Source organism: Protopterus annectens, chromosome 17.part0 (assembly GCF_019279795.1).
Source record: "Protopterus annectens isolate FY-2018-M chromosome 17.part0, PAN1.0, whole genome shotgun sequence".
Lineage (NCBI taxonomy): Eukaryota > Metazoa > Chordata > Ceratodontiformes > Protopteridae > Protopterus > Protopterus annectens.
This window is the reverse complement of record NC_056751.1, coordinates 354,097,885-354,104,149: the sequence shown is the minus strand read 5'-3', so window position 1 is coordinate 354,104,149 and position 6,265 is coordinate 354,097,885.

The following is a 6,265-nucleotide window of genomic DNA, read 5'->3' as shown; positions in this document are numbered from 1 at the left end:
TGCTTGAATAGACAGAGTTCTTTGGTTGTAGTAACTTAAGACTAATGACTATGGTGGATATCATTACTAATATATATATATATATATATATATGTATATATATATATATATATATATATATATATATATATATATATATATATACATACACTAGCTGACTATAATTTTCATCATACTAACTCTGACAATGGAACATAGTCTTCAGCAGTGAAGGAGGAATTTTATGATCTAATATTAATGAAGAACTATGTGTGGCTGATTGATTTCCTCACAAGACTGAATAACATATTTATTTATTCATTTAGTTTTCTAACTGGACTGGTCTAAAGACCCTTTTCAGACTCAATCAAGAAGAAGAAGGCCAGACATTATATATAAAAAAACTTTACACATAAATACATTATATGAATAAAACGGTTCATCGTATTTTGCTGTTGTATTTTACAACAGCAAGGAAACACTCAGTATAATTGCATGCAATTACAGAAAAAACTATACAGCAAATTAGGTCATATGACAGGACTACAACTAATCATGCTCAAGATCACAGGGGCAGATACTTGCATATACTTAATATTATAACAACATATATTGCCAATTAAGCCTTAAAAATTAACTCCATTAAGCCCACTAAGTGACTCTGATAATTTAGCTTTTCATTTTTCACTGAGGCATGATATGGTGAAATCAAATCAATTTAAAATAAAATATGGCAGAAATAAAATGTCTAATCGTGATTTAATATTGAACCCAAATCCATTAGACTGGACTACAGTATATGAAGATAATGTGTCAAACATATGGGAACTGTTTGAAAATGTATGTCTGTAAACAGTGGATCAAAGTAAAAAAGTTAGTGTGGTCAAGTAAAATCAGAAGTAACCAACTGCAGTGACATAAATCTCATTTAAAACTGATGAGGTCAAAAAGAAGGAAATTCTTCATGTTTAACAATATAATTCAGCTACAGCATAAAAAGCTTATAATCAGGTTAGGAAAATGTTAAACATTTATTTATTTTTCTAACTGGACTGGTCCAAAGACTCCTTTTAGGCACAATCAGTGTGAAGAAGGCAAGACATTATATATAAAAAAATTATACATAAATATATTATATGAATACAGTAGCTCATCATATACAGGTTGTACTTTACAAAGGGAGACACATAGTATGATTAACAGAAGACCCTCAGTATAACTGCATGCAAACACAGAAAAAAAAAAGCTTTACAGCAAATTAGGCCATATGGAGTAAATACAACTGATCTTGCTCAAGACTACTGGAGCAGATACTTGATTTGATAATAACATTTATTGCCAATAAATCTTTAAAAATTAACTCCTTTAAGCCCACTGGGTGACTCTGATAATTTAGCTTATCATTTTTTCAGTAAGGCAACCCAGCCACTGGGGATGCACAGGTCAGTGCATTTCTTTGTGCTGGTCCCAAGCCCGGATAAATGGGGAGGGTTGCGTCAGGAAGGGCATCCGGCGTAAAATGTTCCTGAATCATACATGCGGACAATAGTACAGATATACATACCAGATCGATTGTGGCCCGGGTTAAAAATGACCGCCACTAGTACTGTTGGCCAACAGGGTGCTGCCGGAAATTGGGCTACTGTTGGGCGAAGGAAGAGAAGAGGGTGAAGGCATGCCCGAAGGCAGGTAAAGGCTAGGACTGTGGTAGTGAAGGTCAGAACTTTGAATGTTGGCAGTATGACTGGTATAGGGAGACAGCTAGCTGATATGATGGACAGAAGGAAGGTTGTTATATTTGTATGTGCAAGAGATCAGATGGAAGGGGAGCAAGGCTAGGTGTATTGGAGGTGGGTTCAAATTGTTTTATCATGGTGTGGATGGTAGGAGAAATGGCATAGGGGTTATCCTGAAGGAACAGTATGCTAAGAGTGTTTTGGAGGTGAAAAGAGTGTCAGATAGTGTGATGTTTATGAAGCCGGAAATTGATGGTGTAATGATGAATGTTGTTAGTGCATATGCTCCACAAGTTGGATGTGCGATGGATGAGAAGGAAAAATTTTGGAGTGAGTTGGATGAAGTGGTGATGACTGTACCCAAGGGGAGAGAGTGGTGATTGGTACAGATTTCATTGGGCATGTTGGTGAAGGGAACAGAGGGGATGAGGAAGTGATGGGTAGGTATGGTGTTAAGCAAAGGAATGCAGAAGGTCAGATGGCAGTGGATTTTGCAAAAAGGATGGACATGACTGTTGTGAATACATATTTTAACAAGAGGGAGGAGCGGTGACATACAAGAGTGGAGGAAAATGCACACAGGTGGATTATATCTTATGTAGAAGGGCCAGTCTGAAGGAGATTGGAGACTGTAAAGTGGTGGCAGGGGAAAGTGACGTTATGCAGCATAGGATGGTGGTTTGTAGGATGACATTGGTGATCAAGAAGAGGAGGAGGAGTGTGAGGGCAGCACCAAGGATCAAATGGTGGAAATTGAAAAGGGGTAATTGTGAGGTGGAGTTCAGGGAAGAGTTAAGACAGGCACTGGGTGGCAGTGAAGAGTTACCGAATAGCTGGGTAGCTACAGCAGAGCTAGTAAGGGAGATAGCTAAAAAGGTGCTTGGTGTGACATCTGGAAAGAGGAAGGAGGAAAAAGGTGCTTGGTGTGACATCTGGAAAGAGGAAGGAGGACAAGGAGACCTGATGGTGGAATGAGGAAGTACAGGAGAGTATACAGAGAAAGAGGTTGGCGAAGAAGAAGTGGGATTGTCAGAGAGATGAAGAAAGTAGACAGGAGTATAAGGAGATGAGATGCATGGCAAAGAGAGAGGTGGCGAAGAAGGCGTATGAAGAGTTGTATGAAAGGTTGGACACTAAGGAGGGAGAAAAGGACCTGTACCAATTGGCTAGACAGAGGGACCGAGCTAGTAAAGATGTGCAGCAGGTAAGGGTGATAAAGGGTAATGAGGGAAAAAACATACTCACAAGCAAGGAGAGTGTGTTGAGCAGATGGAAAAAGTACTTTGAGGAGCTGATGAATGAAGAGAATGAGAGGGAGAGAAGGTTGGATGATGTGCGGATAGTGAATCATGAAGTGCAGTTGATTAGCAAGGAGGAAGTAAGGATAGCTACGAAGAGGATGAAGAATGGAAAAGCTGTTGGTCCAGATGGCATACCTGTGGAAGCATGGAGGTGTTTAGGTGAAATGACAGTGGAGTTTTTAACTAGATTGTTTAATTAAATCTTGGAAAGTGAGAGGATGCCCGAGGAATGGAGAAAAAGTGTTTTGGTACCGATTTTTAAGAATAAGGGTGATGTGCAGAGCTGTAGTAACTACAGAGGGATTAAATTGATCAGCCACAGCATGAAGTTATGGGAAAGAGTAGTGGAAGCTAGATTAAGAAGGGAGGTGATGATTAGTGATCAGCAGTATGGTTTCATGCCAGGAAAGAGCACTACATATGCGATGTTTGCTCTGAGAGTGTTGCTGGAGAAGTACAGAGAAGGTCAGAAGGAGTTGCATTGTGGACTTAGAGAAAGCATATGACAGGGTGCCTAGAGAGGAGTTGTGATATTGTATGAGGAAGTCGAGAGTGTCAGAGAAGTATGTAAGAGTGGTACAGGATATGTACGAGGGTAGTGTGACAGCAGTGAGGTCTGCAGTGGAAGTGACAGATGCGTTTAAGGTGGAGATGGGATTACATCAAGGATCAGCTCTGAGCCCTTTCTTATTTGCAATGGTGATGGACAGGTTGACAGACAAGATCAGACAGGAGTTCTCGTGGACTATGATGTTTGCAGATGACATTGTGATCTGTAGTGAGAGTAGGGAACAGGTGGAAGAGACCCTGGAGAGGTGGAGATATGCTCTAGAGAGAAGAGGAATGAAGGCCAGCAGGACCAAGACAGAATATATGTGTGCGAATGAGAGGGAGGACAGAGGAATGGTGAGGATGCAGGGAGTAGAGGTGGCGAAGGTGGAAGAGTTTAAATACTTGGGATCAACAGTTCACAGTAATGGTGAGTGTGGAAGAGAGGTGAAGAAGAGAGTACAGGCAGGATGGAGTGGGTGGAGAAGAGGGTCAGGAGTGATTTGTGACAGACGAGTACCAGTAAGAGTGAAAGGAAAGGTCTACAAGAGGGTAGTGAGACCAGCTATGTTACATGGGTTGGAGACAGTGGCATTGACAAAAAGGCAGGAGTCAGAGCTGGACGTGGCAGAGTTAAAGATGTTAAGATTTGCATTGGTGGACAGGATTAGGAATAAGTTTATTAAAGGGTCAGCCCAGGTTGGAAGGTTTGGAGACAAAGCCAGAGAGGCAAGAATACGATGGTTTGGACATGTGTTGAGGAGGGATGCAGAGTATATTGGGAAAAAGATGCTAAGGATGAAGCTGTCAGGTAACAGTAAAAGAGGAAGGCCTAAGATACAGTTTATGGATGTGGTGAGAGAGGACATGCAGGTGGTTGGGTGTGACAGAGCAAGATGCAGAGAACAGGAAGAAATGGAAACAGATGATCCACTGTGGTGACCCCTAACGGGAGCAGCCAAAAGAAGAAGAAGAATTTTTCAGTAAGGCAAGACACGGTTGAAATCAAATCAATTAAACTTAAAATATGGCAAAAATAACATGTTTAATCATGATTGAATATTGAACCCAAATCCATTAGACTGATGTCGCTCATCTTGTTTCCCATTAAAGATGAACAGATGGGGTAGTTCGTTTACATGCTTTATTACACAGAAACACATCAGGATGGATAGTAGCAGTACAAAATATAAACAAACTGATTAACTTGACAGATTACAGACATACATGCTTACACCTCAACCGCTTACTACAAAATGGCAGTCAAGCTTGCACCTGCTCAGTATTTATACATTTGTGCAAGCCCCTAGAAAGCCTCTTAAAGGTATACATACATATTGATCTACATCCTCCCTCTTTAATGAATTGCCCACAATAAAATGACATTTGACAAGAAACATGCAATGGTATAGACAATAAACACAACATTCATGCCCTTATGTCCAAGTTGATAATATAATATTGCATTTTGATTCATTTACACTCATATGTATAAGAATTATTTTGTTTTCTTTTCAGTTTTAACATTTACATGTAGTTACTACCAGAAGATTTTCCATAAGTATTTAACTTTAATGGATTTGTCATTATATACTTATTTTTGTAATGTCTCTTTAAATCTTTCCTATTTAAGACCAGGATGTTGGATGCTACATAATTTTATGTTACAATTTATGAGCATTGAAGAAGGCTTTGTATAGCCGAAACCGGTCTGTTGGTTGTTGTGAGCCATTTATATGGCTTTAACTTTTTGATTTAATTAAATTATTGTCCTGCTTTACCATTGTGCTGGTCCACAATTTGTTTTACTTATGTCCAAGTTGCCATGTATATGGAACATGGTCTGGAAATGCAACCTGATCTAGTGATATCAGAATTTGGTTCAGCAACAGGGACAGTCATTGGTGAACAACTTGCTTCAGGACTTTCGGGATTCTTCTCAAGAACAGAGATATTTACTGGAACGTCCTCTGGAACTGAAATGCCGGATAACTCACTCTGATATACAGAGTTTTTCTCGCAGGTATGATACTGCAATACAGGCTCGGACACTGGAACTAAATGTTTCCGATTCTGCCTAAATTCTGCTCCTTGCAATTCCACAATGTACAGTCTGAGCTCTGGACGTACACTTTTCATGACACCAATCCGATCAAAAAATTGGATGCCTGCAGGTATGATACTGCAATACATTCTCGGACACCAGGACCAGATGTTTCCGATTCTGCCTAAATTCTGCTCCTTGTGATTCCACAATGTATAATCTCAGCTCTGGAGATACACCTTTCATGATAGCAATCCAATCAAAACCTTTGGACATCTGCCTCCAAACTATCTCCCCTTCTTGTAAAGGATTGAGCGGTTTGCTGGTCTTATCATAGTAGACCTTCTGGGATAAGCACCACTTTAACATATTTCACTGATCTGTTGTTTTTGACACATAGAACCAATAATGAACTACTAATTGTTAACGTGGTTCTGGTTGGTCTCTACAGAATTCTTTGTGCAGGTGAACCAAGATGTTTATCACGAGGAACATTTCTGAGATTCAAGAGAATCAAGAAAACATCACTATTGTCTTGTTTCGACTTCTCTAGTAATTGTTTCGCACCATGGACTGCACATTCTGCCAAACCATTTGACTGCGGATACTCAGGGCTACTCGTGGCATGAGTAAAGTCCCACTCTTCAGCAAATCTT